Source organism: Balaenoptera physalus (assembly GCF_965194825.1).
Source record: "Balaenoptera physalus genome assembly, chromosome: 10".
Lineage (NCBI taxonomy): Eukaryota > Metazoa > Chordata > Mammalia > Artiodactyla > Balaenopteridae > Balaenoptera > Balaenoptera physalus.
The window spans coordinates 78,740,907-78,768,460 of record NC_138889.1 but is presented as its reverse complement, the minus strand read 5'-3'; the positions used below and the strand labels follow the sequence as shown (position 1 = coordinate 78,768,460).

Below are 27,554 nucleotides of genomic sequence, written 5' to 3'. Positions count from 1 at the left end.
TAGGTGTATTCAAAGTATTTTCAACTTACGATGGGTTTATTGGGATGTATCCCCATTGCAAGTCAAGGAAAAATATGTATACTGTAGGGAAACAAAATTTCCCACTCCAAAATGTCTCTTTTGCATGTGGATTATTTCAAGCTGAAAACAATCAAGTCCCAAAAGACTTGGGAAGAATCTTTGACCTTGCCCCTAACTGCCTGAAGAATTTAGGGGGTCTGTTCCAGAAATAGAGCTATCACCGTAGATAACTCTAGTATGAACTAGTGTGGTAGACAAAGGAACCTAGCAGTCTCTTTGTTAAAAATTCTTCTCTGTGTCCCACTGTCTCTGTATGCCCCAGCAAACATTTATTTACCAAACAGTTGCTTTTCCTTCTTCATGTGAATTGCCTTCCTCCCTTGTGAAGTCACAAACCCCTACGCTTACCATCCTCTTTTGTCTTTAGCTGAAGATGCTATTTAAAGTGAGGGTTTCAGCCATTTTGGAAAGTTACTCAGTTCTCCTGGGTCTTTCCCATGTATACATGTTATTAAACTTTGTTTGATTTTCTCTTGTTAATGTGTCTCATGTCAATTTAATCCTTAGACTAGGCAGAAGAACCTAAAAGGGTAGAGGAAAATTTCTTTCTCCCCACAGTATCTAAGATCATAAGGACTTCATTAGGCTTTTTAAAAGGTGAATATTAAAATTAGTCTGTGTAGGCTAAAATCATGGGGTGCTTTGTACCATGGGAGTTAGCTAAGTTAATTCAACTCTGAAAGATAGATCCTGTGGTGAACAGGGATATAAAATGAATACTTATAAAGGGAAAAATATATAAATGTAAGAGAAATGCCTTACATAGAGAAAAGAGTTTAAAAATGTGTATTCAATATTGTGCAGGAAAAGAATACAGTATATTGGATCAAGCTAGCATATCTCTTAACTATTCAGTTATAGTTAACTTTGATATATTGCATTTGCTGAGGTTTCAGTAGCTTCCTAAAACCAATTTACTTCTCTCCTTTGAATTTTGTATTTATCAAAAAATGGTTTGATTATTCAGTTGGCTTACTTGATACCATTATACTGGTAGGAAGTAAGGTTAAGTATGGAAAGGGGGAAGGATGGGACCCTGGGATGGAATACAAACATTATGTTCATCTATTACAAAGCAACACAGTGGCATTTTGGTTGCTAAAATGTCTTGTGTGATTAACTGAGTGTTCGGCTACCACTGAAAATTGAATCATACTTGGATAAATAAGAATATGCAGCTTCTGGAATTTTAAGATGGAAATCCATACTCTGAAAATGTCATGTCCCAAGAGGTGCTGTCCCTCAGAAGCTTTGCTGGTAGCCAGTTGATAGTCCTGGGTAATACTCCTATTGTGCATTCCTAACATTGAAATCTTTTTTATTTAATAAAAAAAAACCCTCATCAATTAAGTTTGCATTCTGATTTTCCATCTTTCCTTCTTTCCTTCCTTCCTTTCATTCAGCAGATATTTATTGAATGCCTACACAGTGCCTGGCACTGTTCTAGGTGCTTCATAAATAAGGCAGATATGTTTTTTTATATGAAGTCTATAGTCTAAACAAAGTAGAGATGAAAAAACAAGAAACAGATAAGAATTTCAGAAAGAGCTATAATGAAAACAAAACAGGATAACATAATAGAAAGTAACTAGAGGTTGGAATAGTCTACTTTGTGTAGTTGATATGAAAAAGTCTCTCAAAAACAGTGTTATTTTATTATGACTTAATGAGGTAGAATGAGTCATGAAAGTATCTGGACAAGAGTATTCCAGAGAGAGGAAACAGCTTGTGAAAATGCCCTGAGGTGGAAACAAGCTTGGTATTAAAATTTTTAAACCTATACAAATTTAAACTAATATGGAATTAAATCCAAATTTACAGCATTTTGAAAATTCTAATTGTATATTTGGGCTTCAAGTTAACACAATCAGATGTGGAGTGTTAAACAGACAGTTTTATTTTGGGGATGGGGGTGTATATAACAAGATTCATCTTGTTTATATGTCAGCTTTAGAGTAGATTAAAATGTGATTTAGGAGATTTCTTTCCATGTCGTAATAAATGTGTTATCTTTGATTGGTTTATGCTGGTATTAATAAGATAATCAGATATTATATGTCAATTAATGTTAGCTTAGTTGCAAATTAGTAAGCCCAAATCACTGTTGGGCTAAAGTAGAAATTTATTGGATCAAAGAATCAAAGGAATAGTTTAACACAAAATTGGGGAAACAGAAGGAATAGAGCTGAGTCTCAATTACTACCAGGATTTGCTCTCCTTTTTTTTTTTTTTCCCTACTTGCTGCTGGGTTAACTTAATTTTTCCTACTGTAGATGGATTTCTCCTGATTGGCAATTAGTATGGCCAGTGACAGCTTTTGAGTTTTGTATTTTTAAGCTTATGCCACCAGCAGCTACACTATCTCTGAATCCTGTAAATCCCAGGTTAGGGCTCTGATTGGCTCAGCATGTGGAACAAGAAGTTGAAGCAGAAGTCAAGCAATACAGAAGCATGGTAGTTCTGCTGGCACAATTCAAAGAATGAGGGGTTGCTTTTCCTTGAAATGGGTGAGATTTCTGGTGGCCTCAGGCTGCAGTGGCTTCAAGCAGGGTTTCGGTTCCTGGCCAGTGATTGAAATTGGGTCACAGCGGTGACAGCACCGAATCCTAGCCACTAGACCACTGGTCACTGACAAGGCCCTGGCCATACGGCTTTGCTGAAAAAGAATTCCCACAAAGACGGAAAGTAGTGAAACAAGAAAAGTATTTATTAGGAGATAAAAGAGTACAGTACGTGTGGATAGACACATGGGCAGCCTCAGAGAGAGAGTCGTGCCCTCGTGGCAGTTTGAATCACTTTAATGGGGCATTTCTTCCTGGTTTCCTTTGGCCAATCATTTTGATTTGCCTGGTTCAAAGTCCGTATTTGGTATAGCTCGGGATTTTCCCGCGTGCATGCGAATCTCTTAGCCAAGATGGATTCTACCGAAGAGGCCTATGGGTAAGAGCATTAGTTGGCATCACTCCCCTTTTGACCTCCAAGGAGCTTTTCTGCACATGTGTAGTCGGGGAGGTCTCCTGACTTCAAGAATGAGGAATACGTGGTCTCTTCTCTTCTATCTGGACAGTGTCCAGCCTCCTCTCTCAACTGTCATGTTATTTCCGTCTCAGAGTCCACAAGGAATGAGCTCAAACCGTTTGCCCTGGGGGCCCATCTTTCTCCTCCGTCAGGTGGAGAGTACGTGGGTTGGGAGATGCTGTGCAGTTACTACACTTGATATTCAGTGCACTGTTATTTACCAATATCTATTTGAAAGCCAACATAAAACACTAAATCTACTCCCAGTATGGTTCTATTCCTGTCTACAACAACAATAACAACAACCAGAAGACAACAAAAAGGACCAGTAAGTTCTTCTCATTGTTCACCTTTAATCACAAAATTCAATTTGTTTAGAAACAAAGTTAACAAGGACAGAGGAAAAGTCTTAACACCCTAAAACTACCCAAGTCGAATTTTTAAGATTGAAAGCAATTGTTCCAGATCTGAAAAATAATAGAATTAAGGAGGCATGGCTGTTTTGAATGTCTACATGAGTCACTGTACCAGAATAATAGCAAAACTCCACTCTAGGCTGATTACCTGTGAATGAGAGAATTAGTTTCATCTATTCAAAATATTTAAACCTATACCTCTGATTATTTTAAGGTAAAATGTGTGTGTGTCTCTTTCAAATTTAAATTATCTAGAGAATTGCCTCAATTCTATGCTTTACACTGCTTGTGATGGTTAATTTTATATGTCAACTTGACTGGGCTAAAGGATGCCCAGATGGCTGGTAAAATATCATTTCTGGGTTTGTCTGTGAGAGTGTTTCCAGAAGAGATTAGCATTTGAATAAGTAGACTGAGTAAAGAAGATTACCCTCATCAATGTTAGTGGGCATCATCCAATTCATTGAGGGCCTGATTAGAACAAAAAAGCAGAAGCAGGGTGAATTTGCTTGAGATGAGACATTCATCTTCTCCTGTCCTCAGACATCAGTGCTGCTGGATCTCAGACCTTCAGACTCACATTAAATTGCACCACTGGCTTTCCTGGTTTCTCCAGGTTGCAGATGGCAGATTATGGGACTTCTTCGCCTCCGTAATTGCATAAGAGAATTCCTATAACAAATATCATCATATAAATATATATCTCTTGTTTCTTCTATTTCTCTGGAGAACCCTGGCTGATACTCTGCTTCACAGTAAAGATTTAGAGATTATGTATTTGATTTGAGCATTTTAGACAAACATTGACAATTCAGTTCCTAGAATGGAATTCTTCTATTTGCCATTCTATACTGACTATACCAACAGGTTAATCACCATCTGTACTCTTTGTGTGTGCAGTGGGCTTTTATTTAGGATGTCTGTACTGTGTGCACATTCAGTTTAACTGAAATTCTACAATAAAGATGATTTTTAATATAACCCCTACCTTCAAACCTCAAAATTTTTTTTACTGATTATCAAAACATCTAAAGATGTTTAGTGCCATTAGGATAATTTAGCATTTTAGGGAATTTGTTGTTTATTTTTGGATTTGTTCAAATCTTTTCAGATTATAATGAAGTGGCAGCAATGAACAATAAGAAAATTATGCAGCACACAATTTCCTACTAAGGAATAATCACATACCAATTACCTTAAGGGAGCAATCACATTCTCCTGTTGCTTGCCCTTAGCTCCTCTACTTACATCATTTTGGAAGCAGAAGATAAACTTTATGAAGATTTAAGATGCTTCAAAATACCATTCTATTTATTTATTTTTCCTATTAAACTCCACTAATACAGTCTAGGAAACTGGGAGAACAAATAGATAATGTTCCTTCTACAGAAACTTTTAACCAAAAATGTACTTCTTTGAGATTACCTATTTAAATAACTGAGGATTGGTTTGTGCTTATTCTAACAGATGTTTTAAAGGGTTATTTTTTGTACACTCATTTCTTACAGCACCAATCATGAGGCATTTACAATAGGTTTTCTTGTATGATAATTGAGATATGTCTAATCTAGATTGTGTTACTTCCATTGTACCCCAGACTCTGTTTAAGGAAGATGACCTCTCAGAATTGCCTCAGGTGATTGGGGCATTGTGAATCATTTATTCCTCTATGTGGGTTTAAAATGATTTCCAAAACTATGAAACATTTTGTAAATGAGGAGGGCTTGTTTGTTGTAGCTCCATGCCCCAGACTTATGATTCAAAGTAGATTAAAGAAAGACAGTGGTCCCTGGTGAAGGCCTATTATGTAAACTGATTAAGTCAGTAGGGTGGTATGCAGCAGAAGCCTCTGAGGTGAGAGGCAATAGACTTTGTATAGTTCCCTCGCTCACACCTCACTGTTAATGACATGTTACAGGGTCTCCTACCAAATTCTTATATCACTTTCTACTGAGCAGGCACGAACTGTTGTTTCTGTAATGTGACACCCCATTCCATGACTGCAAACACTCCAAAAGTACCATGTTTGAACGGTTTTTTCTAAAATGAACTCTAGGTTAGCCACCTTCTTATTGGATAAGGTGATAGGAGCATTTGTTAGACCAGGGGGACCCAGGTCCCAAATAAGTTCTAGAGCTAAAGTGATGCTTTGAAGGTGTTGAGCACTTGGCAGATTTTGATATGTGGTTCAGGAAAAGGCCCTGGAGCTTATCAAATATTTCTAGTTAACAAGAGGTCTTGAACGCCACTTATTTTTACCAATGGGGAAAATCAACATTCCTTTTGTAAATTAACAGCTGTGTTATTAGAATATATTTAGAATAAATATTTGAAATGCTGGCATATTCACTTTGGAATGTGGATTCTTGATTGCAGCACTGTAAATTCTAAGTAGCTGTCCCTAGGGTGCAAATTAAAGTTAATTCACACACATAAACATGCACAGTGCACACACCCACAAACACAGATCTACATAATATACTATTATTTATATGGAAGTATCTTAATATAAATTGCCACACAAATTATAACAAGGCAATGAAATCATATTTCAGAACCTCCATAATCTAGAATTCTTTACAATTGATACCTTCTCTACCCCAGTAGAATCAAATGCCACCTCCTCTATGTATCCATAACCCTGTGCACTCAGGAATAAACTGAGTTCCTACATGCACTTTGCTTGTAGTCCTCTTCCACCAACATGCAAGTTTTTGGTCACAAATAAATTATAACTGAAAGAAAAATATGTTCCAGTGATTCCTGCGCTTCATACTTTATTCTTTCTTCTACTGTCTCTTCATTCTTCCTACTCAAGAGGAATTGTTGGGGTGGGTGGAAGCCAGGACCAGGAACCAGCAGAAGAGAGATACCACTTAGCTGCATAGTATCATAAATAAATAAGTACCAAATTTGGCCTTGCCTTCTCCTACTCTTTCCCTTGGATTTCATCAAAGGTATCAACTATGTGACAGGTTGGGCAGGCACCAAACAATGGATTTAGAAAAGTATGGAGCCATAATCAAATCTCTATAACTGAGATACTTACAAATATAAAAAGGAGCATACTATTTTGTATGAACATTAAATTTCATCATTGTAGTATGTCTCTTATTACACTAGCCCTCTAAAAATGAGATTCCAGAATGCTCTTTTTACTTTTGTAATTCTCAGTTTCTGGAATAGTTAAATGGAGAACTCCCCCATGGAAACAGCAGATGGCACGTTTCATGGTGTCCCTTCTAATAGTTTCTAGGAGTGTCTCTCCCTTGATTTTGTGAGGTCTTTGAGGACAAGAACTGGGTGTTGTTCATTTTTGTATCTCTACCACTGACTCCTTAGTAGATATTCAAAACTGTACATTGAATAAAAGAGTGAATGAATAAATATATGAACCAATGAAGGAAATATATACATGCTCGTTTATAGAAATGAAAGAAAAGTAGAATGGTAAAAAAGCCAAATGAGGTCATTTAAATCTTTGGCCAGTAGGGGGTAGATTAAATCTTTTTTTTTTTTTTTTTTTCTTGAAATAGCAAGATGAGCAAATTTTTACTTCCTCCTTTAGAAGCTTGCATACTTAAAGTTCAGTAGAAACAAACAATTAATTAGCCTTGTGAGGGTGCCTGTAAAGTAACTGTTTAAATATAAAAGTGAAAATTTATTGTTACTCTTTAATATTTTAAGCAACCAGGTATAATGATTTGCTGTGACTTGAGAGAAGTGAAAAAGTGGGGAGTGAGGATATCAAGGCAACTACTATTCCAGGCAGATGAGTTGCGAGGGCACAGCCCTGAGGCCTGTTCAAGAAGTGGTGATTGGAGCAGAGAGAGTTGGGGAGAGTAGAGGGAGAGACCGTTGGAGACTGAACTGGGTAAGGACTTGGTATTTCACTCTGAATGAGGTAGGAGGACTTTAAGAACTTTGAGTAGAAGAATGTAATAATTGACTTATTTTAAAAGTATCATTCTGGCTACTGTGATACCAGGATAGAGACACAGAATGGAAGTCAGAAACCTGCTAAAGGGCACATGGGGGTTTTTCTGTTGGAGGAGATGGAAAATAGATGAAAGAGATCATCTCAGGAAGTGAGAAATACAGAGAACAACTCTGCTGATGTGTGTTGGGGACTGTGTGGCTAATCTTCCACTTTCGATAAGGTCATTAGGGTCAGTCTTTCTTAGGAAGTAACATTTTAGCTTAGATGAGAAGATGAGAAAACCCAGCTTTATGAATATAAAGGAGCAGAGGATGCTTGGCCAAAGAATAGCAAGGATGAGCATTGCTCAAACATCACACAGTGATTAATGAATTTTCAGTTAACACTAAGCCATCAAGTCAAAATTTGAACCCTTTAATGTGGTTCAGATTTGGGAGGTGTGTGGTGGAGTTGAAGTGCACAGGCTTCAAAGCCAGGCTAATTTTACTTCAATTCAAAATTTCCCCCTTATGAGTTATATGACCTAAGATGAGTCACTAAACCTCTCTGAGCTTCACTGGCCTCATTTGAAAATGGGAATAAAACTGACCAGACAGTGCTGTTGTGGGGATTAAATGAGACAACACGCATAAAGTATCTAGCATAACTCCTGATGTGTATTTTGTGTTCAACACTTATTATTCCCTTCTTAAAATGAAGAAAAGGATAATGCGTCATCACAGCTGAATAAGACAAAGATGTTTCTTTGTAGTAGACAATTCTAACATGGAGTATGGGGAATTGCTTTCCCCTACTTCTCAGTGCTTTGCTTCACATACAGATGGGTTCTGTTGACCCTCTATTAGAGGAAAGGATGGGTTTGGAGTTGACAGTTGTACAGCAGGGGTGCTGAGTGGGCCACCTTCTTGAGCTTAGCCTTACTTAGGGTTAATAGTTCATCGTTATGCTATGCTGGCCTAGGGTAGAAGATTCTTTGATAACCGGAAGAGGAAATATCCCCAGACACAAGTCCAAGAGATGCAGAGTCTTGGAGGCCACGGCTCAGAGTTATGTACTGTCTGCAACAAAAGTGACTTTTTAAATTTAACACAGAACTTAGTGATCCATAATTTCAAATGCAAATATTGAATAAAAGACTTAAAATTTTTGTTGGTTATTTTATTCTGAAAAATTATTTTTAACATTTCACTAGTAAGTATGATTCTCTGTCTAGTGCTTCAGAACTGTAACCTTTGTTTTTCTGTGACTCAGTATAATTCTATTTCAAGAGCTCATTCCCCTGATGATAGGAGCTAAAATCTCAATCAGTTCAAAGTCCTTGCCCCTCTCCCCCAGGTTGGTGGCTGAATTCTGTAGCTCATGTTGCAGGGCACATTGATGTCTGGCTCCTGACTGTCATCTATACATGCAGACATCTTCTGTGATGTCAGTCATCTGGCCTAGTCCTGAGCCATTGATTCCTACAAATTGCTGTTGTGCTGTCCTTTGCCCTAGGTCTGGCTCTTTCTGCTGCCTCAGAGTGCCTCCTGGGAGCATGGAAAACCATTGACTGCTCTCCCTGTCTACTCTGAAGCTGTGGGAAACTGGGGGATGGGGCGGGGCCAGGGGCTGTACAGGCATGTACCCTGTAGCCATTTCTACTTTAGTGTTTCTGGGAATAGCTTCTCAGGAATATCACCCCCTTTCTCAGCTTTCTTCATTTCCTTCTGACTTTTTTCTGTTTAGGTTTTTACAGTTTGAAAGCTGCAAACTGAATTAAGCATTCTGCTGGGTCATCCCATCCCTGGAATAGTAAGACCAGATGCCTAGTTGCTCTAATTAGGAGAAGGGGTTGGGTAATGAGAAACATCTTGGTTAAAAACATTGATTAATATTTCAAAATAATTTTGGTATTTCCATCACTTACGTAGAAAAATGCAGTTGATGAAATATCTTTTATCAACTTTAATCAAAGCTAGTTTTAGGTGTGGAGAAAGGATAGTTACCCCCTAAACAGGGAGGGGGGGGTCAATATTCATTGTTACATCTATGGTGCATCTCCTGAATTTTGTTCCTCAGTGTTCTTTTATTTTTTTATTTTTTATAAATTTATTTTTATTTATTATTTATTTATTTTGGCTATTCTGGGTCTTTGTTGTGGCATGCAGGCTTCTCTAGTTGTGGCGTGTGAGCTCTCTGGTTGTGGCGTGCAGGCTCTAGAGAGCATGGGCTCAGTAGTTGCTACTCATGGGCTTAGTTGCGATATGTGGGATCTTAATTCCCGGACCAGGGATCGAACCCAGGCCCCCTGCATTGGGAGTGCAGAGTCTTAAACACTGGACCACCAGGGAAGTCCCTCTCAGTGTTCTTTTAAAGACAAACTTTTTTGAGTGACTCAGATCAGCAATATTTAAAGATTGCCCCTATCTCATATTCTTAGTTTTGTATAAATCATGTCCCCTAGTCAAAAGGAGTATCACAAGCAAGTTGGCTTATATTTATTTTGTACTGCTAAAACATGGTCCTAGAGATTATGATCATGAAAGACTTCAATATATACTGTATTACAGTATACAGTATATACTGTATTAGCACTATTTTAGCCAAAAGCCACAGAAATCTAATTTAAACTCCTGAAGCTAAAAGGAGAATATATTGGCTTATATATTTGGAACCACTTGATTCTGCGTATCAGAATTAAGTGACATAAATTGTATTATTGAAGTTTTATTTGTTGTTGTCTGTCTCTTCTGTCTCCATCGTTTAGCTCTTTTTCCTTCTACATGTAGGTTCAGTTCTCAGACTTTCTGTGGTAGGAGAGATAACCAAGCTTATATCCTTATAGCTTGTGAGTCAAAAAAAGAACTCTTTTTTTTCCCCCACCCCCCTCAGTCTCCAAATATCTATTATCTGGAAGGCTTATACTTCTTTAGGCCATGTGTCCATTCTTAATCCAATCACAGTACTAGAGAGATAGAGTCTCTGATTGGCTGGCCTTAATTACATGTTCACAGCTGTAATTGACAGCTTCACCAGGACCACATGGAAGGTGGGAGCATTGATTCCTGATAGAAAAAGCAGAGAATGGAGAAGGGCTACGACAACAAAACAGATCTCCACTACAAATTAGCAGAGGGGGTAGGCTGAGGCTCTCTTTCTGTTTCTCTTTAAATTTATTTTGGGGGCTAAGTACACATTCATGATTGGTTCATGCATCATGATTGGAGCCTCATAATACCCAAAGCACCTTACGAGAAAAGATAATGGCTATTTCCATATCTCTCAACTAGGTTTTTACCTTGGTTTTAGAGATACTCTATGGAATTTCTCATTAAGATATATTTTGTTATTTTCCCCCTCCTAACACTTCCTCCATCCTGTGCCACCATGTACAAAGGTGCTTTTGTGACTAAATTTGCACAGTTGGTTGAACAGGCTATTAGTAAGCCAGAATAGGTGGTGATAAAAATTTGTTTGTGTGGGATTTGATCCAGTGTGCTAAAAAAAAAATTATTTCGAAGTTTCTTTGGAAGTAACCTCCTTCTAGATTAAAAAAAAACCAAAAACAAAACAGAAGCCAAACTGCAGAATCCTTCATCATATATCACACTTGTATCTCAGAATCTAGTTCCTCTTCTTCACTTTGTTTCTATGGCATGATACATGCTCCTGCCAAAGTCAGAATTATCAGTGATATGGAGAATGAGACTAAATCAGATTTACTGTAGCTTGTGGACAAAGCACCTCCAAATCAGGCAGAAAATGTCAATATCATTGACCTCGAGGGAGATATGTGGTTTTTGTACAGTGTAGCTTTGGACTCTTCAGCCAGCAGCAAAGCATCAAAACAGCAGCATAGAGGGATTTTCTCATGACCAGAATATAAAGTGTCATTGATCCAGACTTAGGAAGGGCTATAACAGTTCCAAGTCTGTACTGGGAGAACTGAACATGTGGCCAAAAAATCTGAAATTCTAATCCTGGCTCTTTCTCTGCATCTCTGGGATTTCTTGCTTAATCACTGAACCTCTTTCTGCATCACTTTCCACTTTGATATAAATATGATGATAATAGTTCTCATGGAATCTGGACTAGATATTGCTGCTCTTTTTATTTATGGCTATACCATTTTCATTAATAATATTGTAATGGTTAGTTTTATATGTTAACTTGATTGGACTAAAGAATGCCCGGATAGCTGTAAAACATTTCTGAATGTGTCTGTGAAAGTATCTCCAGAAAAGGTTAGTACTTGAATCAGTAGATTGAGTACTGATGAATTGGTGAATCATCCTCACCAATGCAGATGAGGGTCATCCAATCCACTAAGGACCTAAATAGCACAAAAAGTGGAGAAAGAGCCAATCTTTTCTCTCTGCTTGAGCCGAGACATCCATTGTCTCCTGCACTCTGACATTGGGCCTTTGGACTCAGTCCAGGACTTAGACTGATATTCTGATTCTCAAACCTTCAGACTTGGACTGAATTACACCACCAGTTTTCCTGGTTCTTCAGCTTGAAGACAGCAGATCATGGGACTTCTTGGCCTCCATAACCATGAGTCAATTCCTGTAATTTATTATATATCCTAAGGATTCCATTTTTCTGGAGAACCTGGACTAATACAAATATCCTCATTTAATATTTCGTACATGATGTGTGTGCCTTTACAGAGACTTCACATTTGTGATGTAATTTAATCTTTTCAACAACCCAGCCAAGAGAGTATTTTTATTCCAACTTTTAGAAAAAGAAACTGAGAAATACAGAGGTGAGGTGACTTCTCTATAAGCCCTAGAATAACATGGAAAGTTCCAGGACTTAAACTTCTGTCTCTATATTTTGACACATTGCTTGTTCTTATCTTTCTTTTTGATTTTGTGATTATATATCCCTCTCTTTGCTAGTAAAAACGTCTTCACTCTAAAGCCATGCATTTCTTTCTTCTGTGTCTTCCATGCTTCTTTGTAAAAAAAATAAATAGAAGCTTATATTTAATGAGTATTCACTATAGGACAAAATCTATGCAAATTGTTTTACAGTCATTGTTTCATTTATTTCTGGCTGAAACACTATAATTTAGGTACTATTCTTATCCTTATTTTACAGATGCGTATATTGGGCCTTAAAGAGTTTAAGAAACCTGCTTACCGTCACACACTGACAATCTGAGCTCTTAAGTACTTTCAGATACTGTCTCCCTGATTTACAGCAGCTGCTTTCTGGTATTTCTTTCCAGCTACTTCAAAAAAGATGGATTAGGTAGCTGTGCCCCTACAAGAGTAATTTTCTTCATTATACGAAGTTTTTTCCTGTATTTCCACATTGCTATCCTTACCTTCCTTTAGTTAGGGCATGCCAATTGAACATGCCTTTCCCCCTTTATTCATTTTCAGTTTAACAGAACAAACATGTAGGGAAATCTGTCTTGCCACGTCACTTGTCATAGTCTCCCTGGGGAATATTGCCCGTGTCCATGCTTTACCTTTTACCTAAAGCTGATGACTCCCAAATATGGTATTCTGAGGGATGCAAAGAGGACTGCTGATTTAAAAATTATGTGTACTACTAAGTTTGGAAGACAATGGATTTTTAACAATCGATCTTTTCATGGCATTTGGCATGCTGATAAATATTGTGACTCACTAAGAAGATCCAGTATTAGGCCTTACTCAAACTTATTTTTTGTGGAACCTGTCTTGGAAGAACATCTTGCATAACTAATGTTCCTTGGAACCTAACTAAGGATATTGTGTCCAAATTTCTGATTCCTCATTAGACCTGTACTGGGCTCCAGGTATACATTCCTAAGTTCATTCTTGATATCTAGATTTGAATAACACATAGCTGTCTCAAAATCAGCATCAGATTTTTCTTTTCATTCTATTTTTCTGATTAACCACATACATTTATTTGGAGTACATGAAAAAAGAGGTGAGGGGAGAAAAAATATTTGAATAAATAATGCCTGAAAAATTCCCAAATATGATGATCAGAACTACAAACACGCATATTCAAGAAGCCCAACGATTTCTTAGCTGACTATATGTTAATAAAATTACGTTAATACGCCCCATAATCAACTTGCTGAAAAGCAATGATAAAAAGAAGATCTTAAGAGCAGCCTGAGAAAAATAATATATTACATACAGAGGAACAAAATAAGATTCACAACCAGAAGACAATATAGAATGACATTTTTAATAAACTGAAAGAAAAGAACTGTCAACCTGGAATTCTATAATCTGCAAAATAACCTTTGAAAAATATAAGAGATATAATGATTTTTTTTTCAGACAAATAAAGCTGAGAGAATTCCTTACCAGCAGATCTGCACTCAAGAAATTTTAAAAGTAGTTCTTTAGTCCAGGGAAAATACTACCAGATGGAAATTTGGATCTACATAAAGGAATGAAGAGCACAGCAAATGGTAAATATGTGGGAAATGGTAAAATACAATTTTTCTAATTTTTAATTTCTCTAAAAATAGTTGACTGTTTAAAGCAAAAATAATAACAAATGAAATTTATAACTATGTAGATGTGAAATGTATGATAATAACACCACAAAGGAGATGAGGGAGAAAATGGAGGTCTATTGTTGTAATGTTCTTATACTATATGTGAAGTGCTATAATATTAAATGAAGATAAACCATAATAAAGATGTGAATTGTAAACCCTAGAGCAATGATTGAAAAAAAATACAAAGAGGTAGGACTAATAAGCCAATAAAGGAGAAAAAAATGGAAACATAAAAACATTAAGTTAATTTTTAAAAAGGTAGGAGAAGAAGGGAAAAAAGCCTATTCTAATAATCCAGGAGGGAGATGATAGTTTCTTGGATTGTGGTAGTTGTACTGGATATTGTTATTTGTAGTAGTGTTCTGTACAGGTCTCAGCCTATCAATAATTAGTGTTGTAGCTAGACTGGCCCTTGTGATTCTTTTATGATTAAAAGTCACCCACAGCAATAACCATCAGGGAACTTTGAAAGAGATAAGGTTTATTATTTAATGAATCTTGGAAATTACCCAATACACCTGGGGTCACACAGCGAGGTCACCTGTACATGGAGAGAACGCAAGTGCAGGCCTGGGGTTCTGCTTTTATTGGGGTCAAAGTGGGGGCCTGAGGTTTTGAGGGCTCACTCTTTGTTGGTGAATTGAAAGCATAATAGTGGGAATTTAAAGGCCCAGGAAGAGAAAAAGCAAGTGGCCCAGATGGTTAGTTGTAAAAATCAACCAAGATCTCTAAAACAAACGGTGGAGAGCAGCTCAGAGAGTTTAGCAATTTGACCATAGTTACAAAGCTAATAAGTGGGGTGCTGGTGTTGGAATTAGATGATCTGACTTCTGAGTCCAAGCCCCATGATCCTCTAGAGTAATCCTGCTGGTTCTTTAACTTACTGATTCAGAGTCCAATTTTCTCTCATTTATTTTTCTATTCTTTCTAGCCCTGACTCAGGCCACCCCAATCTGGACTGTCATTACAGAACGGATTTATTCTTGACCATTTTGTGCCTCCCCTGATTCTTCTGCTCACTCAGAGTGAAAGCAGGGGAAAAGAACACAAACATACAATGATCCACCTTTATTCCTTACCTCTTAGCTCTGACAAACAGACTGCATTTGCTGACCTAGCTCCAGGGGAGGCAATTCTCATCCCAAGTGAAGATCTCATTGCTGGCTCTGTTGGTTTCAAAGATCCAGCTGGCCTTGTGCTGCCCAACACTTATCCACGGCAGTTCACAGATACTGGTTCTTAGGATGGGAATGTGCCAGCTCAAGTCACAATTAGAAAGGACGTTGCTCATGAACCCAAGGTTCCTAGGCAACAGATAAAGAGTCAATTGAATGTTATTGGCTGCACATCCCGTCCTGCTGCTGTGTCCATGGTGCTTGTTATAGAGGCTCTTGGTTACTTTTCTACATGCTCATCTGCTAAGATGGCAGCATGCCCTCTTGTTCTGTATTTGGATTCCTGCTCATGGCCATGGCTACCAGGCCATGACAGATGCCTGCAGGTCAACGCAAGTGTTAGATCTTTTCTACGTATGTCTCCTCTGGCAGCAACAGACCTTGTAAGACATATGCACACCTGTTGAATGTCATATGCCAAACAACATGACTATTTGGGAATGGGATTAGGAAAAGGCAGCTGCCATAAAGTCAGCCCTCATCACATGTGAAACTTGGAGTGTCAAAATCCCTCATACCTTGCTGGGAGGACAGGACTGTCAGAGGGCATGAGGAAAGTTCAGGACAGCAAGGGGTGCCAAGTGATTATGAAATCTCAGACAAACACAGACCATGGAATAGCAGGTATTACTGTGAACCTTCTCCAAAATGGGCAGCTTGAGGGAAGCAGAATCTGACAAGGTTGAGAGAAGTCTGTGTAATGAACTCACTGGCCTTTATAATAGAAAAGTGAAGGATCTAAATCTCACCCTTGTGTTTGAAACCTATAAGAAATGTTTTCCAGAAGCCTTAATTCTAGGCATTTGAAACTCAGACAAGTGCACTCATGTATATTGCTTGTGAGCTTCCTTATTTTATTATAAGCTGTAGCAGTGATCTCAGTGGGGTGCAGAGGATACAGCATCCTCAGATACTCTTTACTCTTACAGATCAAGAATAAAATGGGGTGAAAAAATTATTTGATTTTTAAATCAAAGCTTGATAATTCTGCGATAATTTTAATATCAAAAGCTTTAAATATTGATCAAGAAAACTATGTGTAGATATATTTAAAGAGTATAATTTGATGAAACACTGTGGCATTACATTGATTTATGATATTTAATCCTTTTCTTGATGAGTCTTAAGAAGAAAAAAATGCATCAACATTTTTTGTGTCAACATTTTTGACTTCTACATGCTGGATATTATACATACATATACAAACTTACTCCTCACACCAACAACTCTATGAGATAGATACCTTCACCCCCATTAATAATAATAATGTATAATAATAATTATTATCACATAGTATGTTTTTATTAAATAATGTATTAGTATTGTTAGTTCCAATAACCTAAAGTAATTTTGTGAGGTTATTTAACACTTTTGACCCCTAGGTACTAATAATCTAAGCCTAGGAATAATCAAGGGATTTATGAAGAATAGGAGGAGTATCAGGCAGATTTAGAGCAAATTTGTTTTACAGTTCTCCTCTAGTAAAGACAAATATTTTGTAGGTTTCTGAGTGAAAGGAGAGTTTTAGATTTTATATATTTAAATATATAGGTTAGACTCTAAGCTATATATTGGCAAGGATCACACATTATTATGAGTGACCATTATTATGGCAAGGATTGCTCATTATTATGGCCCTAGTGCAAAGCACAGGAACTGGACATCGAATTTGTTGAATGAATAAATGAATGGTGGGTTCAGAGATAATTGGCAATGCCCTCCAAATTTATTTGTGTAAAATTGATATGCTCTCAAAACACACCCCCCCCACACACACCCACACACCCACCCACACACACATTTTCCCCCAGGAGAAGGTGCTGAGAATAGATCCATTAGGAGGATAAGATCATAGCAGACCAGGTCAGAGAGAACAAAAGCATGAGCCCAGGCTGTGGCAGTGAGGACAGAGAGCAAGAACTGATGGAATCGTGTCTTCTGAAGAAGTCTTTAACAGATCTATTTACCTGTAAGGGCAGACATGAGAGAGGAAGAGCAGTTTAGGGCCACTCCAAGATACCCAGTAGATGACCTGGGAAACAGGATAATGCCTCGACAATGCATGAAATACCTTAAAATGTTTTTGAAAAGGAATGCTAAGCTTAAAATTCAGTCTGAGGTCTTGAGGGCTCTCAGACAACAGTCAAGAGTGTGGACAGCTGAGTCTCAGTTGACTTATTGTTGCCATTTTCCTCCGCCCCTGCAGAGATCTGCAATGCTCAGAACATAGTAAGTGCTCAGTAAATGCAAACTGATAAAGGAAATGAATGTATTACCAAAGTTTCTCCGGAGGTTATGACTTCTCAGAAATGCTAACATCACCTGCTGTGTAATAGGAAATTAATGAAGACAGTGGCTTCCTCCGTAAGCTTAGAGATTGTGACTAGGGGCTTTTCATTTTTTAAAGGCTAGGATTGAAGCAAAACCAAATTAAATGATAGATGCCAGAAGAGATGTTATTTTCTGCATTCTGGTGACATTTATTTCCCTGACTCTTTGGTATTGCATTAAAGTTCCTATTAGTTTTTGTTTTCATTACTGACTTGTAAATGATAATGTTCCAGATGACATTTTCCTACTGGAAAGTTTCTTGCCATTAGAAAGTATAACTAATTACTCAGTGTCTCCAAGTTATCCAGGTAATGCTTTCCCAAGTTATTTACATTTTCTTAATAATAAATGAAACTGTTTTAATGAAATAGCTTTATTTCCTAATAAGTAAGACTTTTAATTGAACTGTGATATATGTGCACTTCCAGGTTGTTCTTTTATTTATTCACATTGCTTTGTAACCTCCATATAATTGGCAGTAACCAAGAGCTGAAAGGACCAGAGTCATTCACTAGAAGTATTGGGGTGGGAAAATAAAGTAGAAAAGACTGTACAAATTCTAAAGAAGAAGGATACTAAAGCCATCTTACTTCTGTACCTGGACTAATCTACTGTCTGTAGGGTAAACCATGACTTTTTTTTTCTTTTTTATATGCAAGTGCCTGACAAAAGCTTTGATTGCTGAAGTATCCACTTCAGAGAGGCATCTACTTCAAAGATGGCTATCCTGAATAAACAGATTGCCAGCCACAGGTCTAGTTAAAGAGTCAGTTGCCCCCACCCCTGCTTTGCCCCTGGCTTTATTGTTTAGAGACCTTGGTTGATTTTGATAACTGACCATTTGGGTCCCTTGTCGTTTCTATTCTCTTGCTTTAAATTCCCAGTTTTATGTTTTAAATTCACCAATAAAGAGCAAGCCCCTGAAACCCTAGGCCCCCTACCCTTGAACCCAATAAAAGTAGAACCCCAGGCTCCTTCTTTCCTTAGAAAGAAAAAAACAAACAAACAGAAAACACCCAGGCTCTCTCTATTCTTCATCCACAACCTCTCCATATGCCCCCAGGTGTGCCTTTTATGCTCAAGTACTTGTAGGCAAGAAACCTTTTTTTTTTTTTTCCCAAAGTTTCCTGATAGTTATTACTGAGGGCATCTTGCCATGAAAATAAGAACCACAAAGGCATGTCCAGCTACAATATTGGTTATAGATAGGCTGAGACCAGCACACAATACTGACCCATTAGTGAGTCACATTCATTCCCTCTTCTCTATCTTTATTCATGTCACTTTCTACCTCTGGATTATCCAGTTCTTAGTAATTCTTCAGCACTGAATTCAGTTGCTCATGGTACTGTGAAACTTTCCAGGCTCAGTACAATCCATGTTATATCATTTGTTCATTCATCATTTGTCAAACACTGGTGGGCAAGCCATTGCATTACATTTATAATTCAATATGGTAAGTGTTAGAATAGAGGGTTGGAAAAAGTGCTCTGAAAATAAAACAGAGGTCCATCTTCTTTCCTCCTATTTATCATTTTTGACACTTACATCTGGCTTGTCATATCTCTTCCATTGAATTTAACTTTGGTAAAATCAAGGCTTTGTTTTCATGACAAAAAAATGTAGGGGGGATAGTAAGAGTGGGAGGGATGGAAGGTAGAGATACAAGGTTAATTATTGGTTAAGAAATGCAGTTAAGTTCCAAGGTTTTATCAGGTTCGGGTGGTGTCGCGGCTGCTGGTCCTGGTTGCCAAGGCAACGGAGATCTTCCCAACTCGCGAGAGCGCCCCCTTCTCCCACGGCTTCGGAGACCCAGCAACAGCTATGGCTCCGGTGTCTGGCTCCCGCAGCCCGGAGTAGGAGGCCTCGGGCTCCGGGGGGAAGTGTCGCAGTTCGTCAAAGAGACCTAAGCCCAGCAAATCCTCTTGCTCCCCGCGGGGCCGCCGCTCTCGCTCGTACTCTTGCTCTCGGTCCGGGGACCGGAATGGCCTTAGCCATCAACTGAGTGGCCCCAGCCAAGGCTCCCGAAACCAGTCCTACCGCTCCCGCTCGCGGTCACGCTCTCGAGAGCGGCCCTCCGCGCCACGGGGCTCCCCTTTCGCTTCTGCCTCCTCATCCGCCTATTATGGCGGCTACTCACGCCCCTACGGGAGCGACAAGCCATGGCCTAGCCTCCTGCACAAGGAGAGGGAAGAGAGCCTGCGGCAGAAGAGATTAAGTGAGAGAGAGAGAGGATTGGAGAATTGGGAGCTCCTGAAGTATGGGGACTTTCTCCAAAGAATCCAGAACCAGACTCTGATGAACATACACCAGTAGAGGATGAAGAGCCAAAGAAAAGCACCACTTCAGCTTCTACTTCAGAAGAAGAAAAGAAGAAGAAGAAGTCTAGTCATTTAAAAGAAAGATCCAAGAAAAGGAGGAAGAAAAAATCATCTAAAAGAAAACACAAGAAGTATTCTGATGATAGTGACAGTGACTCTGATTCTGAAACAGACTCCAGTGATGAAGATACAAAAAGGAGAGCAAAGAAAGCCAAGAAAAAGGAAAAGAAGAAGAAACGCAGATTGAAGAAATATAAGAAAAAGAAGTCTAAGAAGAGCAGAAAAAATTCCAGTGATTCAAGTTCTAAAGAGTCCCAAGAAGAGTTTCTGGAGAATCCCTGGAAGGATCGATCAAAGCCTGAAGAACCCTCAGATTTGATTGGCCCAGAGGCTCCCAAAACACTTGCCTCTCAAGATGATAAACCTTTGAACTATGGCCATGCTCTTTTACCTGGTGAAGGTGCAGCTATGGCTGAATATGTAAAAGCTGGAAAACGTATCCCACGAAGAGGTGAAATTGGCTTGACAAGTGAAGAAATTGCATCATTTGAATGCTCGGGTTACGTAATGAGTGGTAGCAGGCATCGCCGAATGGAGGCTGTGCGACTGCGAAAAGAGAACCAGATCTATAGTGCTGATGAGAAGAGAGCCCTTGCATCCTTTAACCTAGAAGAGAGAAGAAAGAGAGAAAACAAGATTCTGGCCAGTTTTCGAGAGATGGTATACAGAAAAACTAAAGGGAAAGAGGACAAATAAGGATTTTCTGATTGTTCATCAGACATTTTTAACAACAAAAAAGGAAGTTTGGGTTCCATATATACACACAAAAAGATTATCATGATCTGAAAAAGCTTTACAGTGCTACTGTGCCTTCTATTTAATTCTTTCAGTCCTTCTATAAAAAGCTGCTTATTGATGTAACTTTAGCAAGCTCTTTGGGTTATTTTGGATTGACCAAAACAACCTTCTGGTTTAAAAATCCAAATTATGAATGAAACTCTACTGTGTTGGGGGAGGTGGCATTGAGAGAAGGTGCTGGTGAGGTGAGAAACGGAACTCTCACACCAGGGGACAGTGCTCCCATTAGCTCTACATGGTGCCCACTCCCCAACCCATCCCAACTGAACTTGTGAGAAATTATCATTCCTCTGTGTTGAATGTGTTATAAATGGACTTGATAGAAACACACAGGAGGCCACTTTTGTTAACAAAATGAAGGCATGGCTGAAAAAAGCAAATCTGGAATTTGAAGGTTGACTTGTGTATTACAATATTATTGTCAGCTCTGGAAGTAATGTATTTTGATTTTAGTCCCTACCTCCACCCCAAAACCAACAAACAAACCAAAAAGCAAACTAACCCACAGACTTGTTGAATTGAAAATGTGAACATTAGTTTTAAAATTCTTAATAGGTTAATTAAAAATGGTTATTTCAAATTAAAAAAAAAAAAAAAAAGAAATGCAGTTAATCTGTTAGTCTGGCTGGGATTTAGGGACTAAGATACTGGATGGCTTCTGTGTGTTTTTTTCTTTTTTTCCATTCTTTTAAGGAAAAAGATGAAATCTAGTTCTTGTTAAGTACACTTGAATGCTAAACACAAGTGTGTGCATGCCTACCCACCTACTACCTTCCCCGCCCCTCATAAACACACACATTTTGAATGACAAAATGTCACCATGTGGCTTTGGGTCTTATAAAGTGAAAAAAAATTCCCTATGGATCCCCAGACATCGTGAATTTATCACATTAACTGAATCTTGATGTTTCACTTCTTCATTTCCTTAAAGAAAAAGGGTGGCAAAGTGGTCCATCATGATATATGGAAAGGACATACAAGAGAGGATCAGGGTGACTGCCCTTAAGACTTCCAGAAAACTAGGTGACTTTCTGTGCTTCCTTTCTTCAACATCTTCTTTCCACAAAGCAGATTCAGCAGATGATAAAATAATGCTAGCATAAATGGGAACATTTATGATAACAGTGCAGCTATCGAAGTTTGCTGGGATGGAAAATCAAGAACTCCCTGTTCTGAGATCACTTTTGGTTATGTTATTACAATTTTTATTTGAGGAAGGGGTGAGTTCCGGAGTTCAAAAGAACCATGGTGAAATGATTTTCATTGGTGGTCAGAGATGTGCAGGTGGGAAAAGTCCTCTTAGGAATGTGGTTTTCAACAGATTGGCTGTGGTACGCAAGAATCAGGCAAACTCTTCATTATTGGGCCAGCTGTCAAATTTTAAATGATGTGAAAAATTTGCTTTGGAAGCAACTAAGTATACATATTATTACCTTGACTTACAGCAGATGCAATATCGAACTGAGGGCTTTGTGCAAGCTTTTATATAGGTGAGTCCTTGTTGCTGGATGGCAAAAAGTGTGGTATAACATGGAAATGGCTTATTTACAGGAACACAGGGGATCTCTGTAAAGTGAAGGAAGCAATATAGTCAAATGTTCAACTTGATAATGATAGAATGCTGAAAGGAGACTGAGGAAATGGTGGAATACCTGTGAATAAAATGCAGTCTTCAAGGATGAAAATTCTGTTTTTTTTTTTTTTACTTTTAAGTTAATTTTATTTTATTTTTCATATCTTTATTGGAGTATAAATGCTTTACAAAGTTGTGTTGGTTTCTGCTGTACAACAAAGTGAATCACCTATACCTATACATATATCTCTATATCCCCTCCCTCTTGCATCTCCCTCCCACCCTCCCCATCCAACCCCTCTAAGTGATCACAAAGCACCGAGCTGATCTCCCTGTGCCATGTGGCTGCTTCCCACTAGCTAGCTATTTTACATTTGGTAGTGTATATATGTCAATGCCACTCTCTCACTTCATCCCAGCTTACCTTTCCCCCTCCCTGTGTCCTCAAGTCCACTTGCTACATCGGCGTCTTTATTCCTATCCTGCCCCTAGGTTCCTCAGAACAATTTTTTCTTTTTTTTTTTTAGATTCCATATATATGTGTTAGCATATGGTATTTGTTTTTCTCTTTCTGACTTACTTCATTCTGTATGACAGACTCTAGGTCCATCCACCTCACGACAAATAACTCAATTTTGTTTCTTTTTATGGCTGAGTAATATTCCATTGTATATAGGTGCCACATCTTCTTTATCCATTCATCTGTTGATGGGCAGTTAGGTTGCTTCCATGTCCTGGCTATTGTAAATAGTGCTGCAATGAACATTGTGGTACATGTCTCTTTTTGAATTATGGTTTTCTCAGGGTATATGCCCAGTAGTGGGATTGCTGGGTCATATGGTAGTTCTATTTTTAGTTTTTTAAGGAACCTCCATACTGTTCTCCACAGTGGCTGTATCAATTTACATTCCCACCAACAGTGCAAGAGGGTTCCCTTTTCTCCACACCCTCCTTAGCATTTATTGTTTGTAGATTTTTTGATGATGGCCATTCTGACCAGTGTGAAGTGATAACTCCTTGTGGTTTTGATTTGCATTTCTCTGATGGTTAGTGATGTTGAGCATCTTTTCATGTATTTGTTGGCCATCCATATGTCTTCTTTGGAGAAATGTCTATTTAGGTCTTCCGCCCATTTTTGGATTAGGTTGTTTTTTGATATTGAGTTACATGAGCTGCTTGTATATTTTGAAGATTAATTCTTTGCCAGTTGCTTTGTTTGCAAATATTTTCTCCCATTCTGAGGGTTGTCTTTTCATCCTGTTTATGGTTTCCTTTGCTGTGCAAAAGCTTTTAAGTTTCATTAGATCCCATTTATTTTTGTTTTTATTTCCATTTCTCTAGGAGGTGGGTCAAAAAGGATCTTGCTGTCATTTATGTCATAGAATGTTCTGCCTATGTTTTTCTCTAAGAGTTCTATAGTGTCTGGACTTACATTTAAGTTTTTAATCCATTTTGCGTTTATTTTTGTGTGTGGTGTTAGGGTGTGTTCTAATTTCATTTTTTACATGTATCTATCCATTTTTCCCAGCACCACTTATTGAAAAAGCTGTCTTTTCTCCATTGTATATTCTTGCCTCCTTTGTCAAGGATAAAGTGACCATATATGTGAGGGTTTATCTCTGGGCTTTTTATCCTGTTCCATCAATCTATATTTCTGTTTTTGTACCACTACCATACTGTCTTGATTACTGTAGCTTTGTAGTATAGTCTGAAGTCAGGGACCCTGATTCCTCCAGCTCTGTTTTTCTTTCTTAAGATTGCTTTGGCTATGTGGGGTCTTTTGTGTTACCATACAAATTGTAAAATATCTTGTTTTAGTTCTGTGAAAAATGCCATTGGTAATTTGATAGGGATTGCATTGAACCTGTAGATTGCTTTGGGTAGTATAGTCATTTTCACAATATTGATTCTTCCTGTCCAGGAGCATGGTATATCTCTCCATCTGTTTATGTTATCTTTGATTTCTTTCATCAGTGTTTTATAGTCTTCTTAGTACAGGTCTTTTGCCTCCTTAAGTAGGTTTATTCCTAGGTATTTTATTCTTTTTGTTTCAATGGTAAGTGGGATTGTTTCATTAATTTCTCTTTCTGATATTTCATTGTTACTGTATAGGAATGCCAGAAATTTCTGTTCATTAATTTTGTATCCTGCAACCTTACCAAATTCATTGATTAGTTCTAGCAGTTTTCTGGCAGCATCTTTAGGATTCTGTATGTATAGTATCATGTCATTGACAAACAGTGACAGTTTTAATTCTTTTCTGACTTGGATTCCTTTTATTTCTTTTTCTTCTCTGATTGCTGTGGCTAGGGCTTCCAATACTATGTTGAATAATAGTGGTGAGAGTGGACATCCTTGTCTGTTCCTGATCTTAGAGGAAATGGTTTCAGTTTTTCACCATTGAGAATGATGTTTGCTATGGGTTTGTCATATATGGCTTTTATTACGTTGAGGTAGTTTCCCTCTGTGCCATGCCCACTTTCTGGAGACTTTTTATCATAAATGGGTGTTGAATTTTGTCAAAAGCTTTTTCTGCATCTATTGAGATGATCATATGGTTTTTATTCTTTAATTTGTTAACATGGTGTATCACATTGATTGATTTGTGTATAGTGAAGAATCCTTGCATCCCTGGGATAAATTCCACTTGATCATGGTGTATGATCCTTTTAATATGCTGTTGGATTCTCTTTGCTAGTATTTTGTTGAGGATTTTTACATCTATGTTCATCAGTGATATTGGTCTATAATTTTCTTTTTTTGTGATATCTTTATCTGGTTTTGTTATCAGGGTGATGGTGGCTTTATGGAACGAATTTGGGAGTGTTCCTCCTTCCATAATTTTTTGGAAGAGTTTGAGAAGGATAGGTGTTAACTCTTCTCTAAATGTTTGATAGAATTCGCCTGTGAAGCCTTCTGGTCCTGGAATTCTGTTTGTTGGAAGATTTTTAATTACCGTTTCAATTTCATTACCTGTGTGATTGGTCTGTTTATATTTTCTAATTCTTCCTGGTTCAGTATTGGAAGGTTGTACTTTTCTAAGAATTTGTCCATTTCTTCCAGGTTGTCCATTTTATTGCCATATAGTTGCTTATAGTAGTCCCTTATGATCTTTTGTATTTCTGTGGTGTCATGTGTACTCTCCCCTTTTTCATTTCTAATTTTATTGATTTGAATCCTCTCCCTTTTTTTCTTGATGAGTCTCGCTAAAGGTTTATCAATTTTATCGTCTCAAAGAACCAACTTTTAATTTTATTAATCTTTGCTATTATTTTCTTTGTTTCTATTTCATTTATCTCTGCTCTGATCTTTATGATTTCTTTCCTTCTACTGACTTTGGGTTTTCTTTGTTCTTTTTCTAGTTGCTTTAAGTGTAAAGATAGATTGTTTATTTGAGATTTTCTTGTTTCTTGAGGTGAGCTTGAATTGCTATGAACTTCCCCCTTAGTACTGTTTTTGCTGTGTCCCAAAGTTTTTGGGTCGTTGTGTTTTTGTTACCATTTGATTCTAGGTATTTTAAAATTTCTTCCTTGATTTCTTCAGTGATCTCTTGGTATTTGGCAGTGCACTGTTTAGCCTCCATGTGTTTGTATTTTTTACAGTTTTTTTCCTGTAATTTATATCTAGTCTTATAGTGTTATGGTTGGAAAAGATGCTTGATACAATTTCAAGTTTCTTGAATTTTACTGAGGCTTGATTTGTGACCCAAAATATGATCTATTCTGGAGAACATTCCATGTACTCTTGAGAAGGAACTGTATTCTTTCCCTTTCAGGTGGAATGTCCTGAAAATATCAGTTAAGTCTGTGTGGTCTATTGTGTCATTTGAGACTTGTGTTTCCTTATTTATTTTCTGTCTGGATGATCTGTCTATTGGTATAAGTGGGGTGTTAAAGTCCCCCACTATTATTGTGTTACTGTCGATTTCTCCTTTTATGGCTGTTAACAATTGCCTTATGTATTGAGGTGCTCGTATGTTGGGTGCATAAATATTTATAATTGTTATGTTTTCTTCTTGGATTGATCCCTTGATCATTATGTAATGTCCTTCCTTATCTCTTGTAACAGTCTTTATTTTAAAGTCTAGTTTATCTGATATGAGTATTGCTACTCCAGCTTTCTTTTGATTTCCATTTGCATGGAATATCTTTTTCCATTCCCTCACTTTCAGTCTGTATGTGTCCCTAGGTCTGAAGTGGGTTTCTTGTAGACAGCATATATATGGGTCTTGTTTTTGTATCCATTCAGCCAGTCTCTGTCTTTTGGTTGTGGCATTGAATCCATTTACATTCAAGGTGATTATCAATATGTATGTTCCTATTACCATTTTCTTAATTGATTTGGGTTTGTTTTTGTGGGTCTTTTTCTTCTCGTGTGTTTCCCACTTAGAGAAGTTCCCTTAGCATTTGTTGTAAAGCTAGTTTGGTGGTGCTGAATTCTCTTAGCTTTTACTTGTCTATAAAGCTTTAGATTTCTCCGTTGAATCTGAATGAGATCCTTGCCAGGTGGAGTAACCTTGGTTGTAGGTTTTTCCCTTTCATCACTTTAAATATGTCCTGCTAATCCCTTCTGGCTTGCAGAGTTTCTGCTGAAAAATTAGCTGTTAACCTTATGGGGATTTACTTGTATGTTATTTGTTGCTTTTTCCTTGCTGCTTTTAATATTTTTTCTTTGTATTTTATTTTTGATAGTTTGATTAATATGTGTCTTGGCCCATTTCTCTTTGGGTTTATCCTGTATGGGACTGCGCTTCCTGGACTTGATTGACTATTTCCTTTCCCATATTAGGGAAGTTTTCCACTTATATAATAGATTATAATCTCTTCAAATATTTTCTCAGACTCTTTCTTTTTCTCTTCTTCTTCTGGAACCCCTATAATTCGATTGTTGGTGCGTTTAAGGTTGTCCCTGAGGTGTCTGAGACTGTCCTCAATTCTTTTCATTCTTTTTTCTTTATTCTGCTTTTCAGCAGTTATTTCCACCATTTTATCTTCCAGCTCACTTATCTGTTCTTCTGCCTCAGTTTTTCTGCTATTGGTTCCTTCTACAGTATTTTTTTATTTCAGTTATTGTGTTGTTCATCATTGTTTGTTTGCTCTTTAGTTCTTCTAGATCCTTGTTAAACATTTCTTGTATTTTCTCCATTCTGTTTCTGAGATTTTGTATGATCTTTACTATCATTACTCAATTCTTTTTCAGGTAGGCTGCCTATTTCATCTTCGTTTATTTGGTCTTGTAGGTTTTAACCTTGCTCCTTTGTCTGTAACATATTTTTTTGTCGTTTCATTTTTTTTTTTTTTTTTTTTTTTTTGATCGGGGCTGCTGTATTCCTGTCTTTC

At 37.6% G+C, this 27,554-nt stretch overlaps 1 pseudogene across 1 annotated transcript; it reads left to right on the top strand.

Moving 5' to 3' along the window:
* The first annotated feature begins 19,287 nt into the window (after nucleotides 1–19,287).
* Nucleotides 19,288–20,540, top strand: LOC309667755 (NF-kappa-B-activating protein pseudogene; annotated as a pseudogene). Its single transcript has one exon. The product of its transcript is annotated as an NF-kappa-B-activating protein pseudogene (transcript).
* Nucleotides 20,541–27,554: the final 7,014 nt, after the last annotated feature.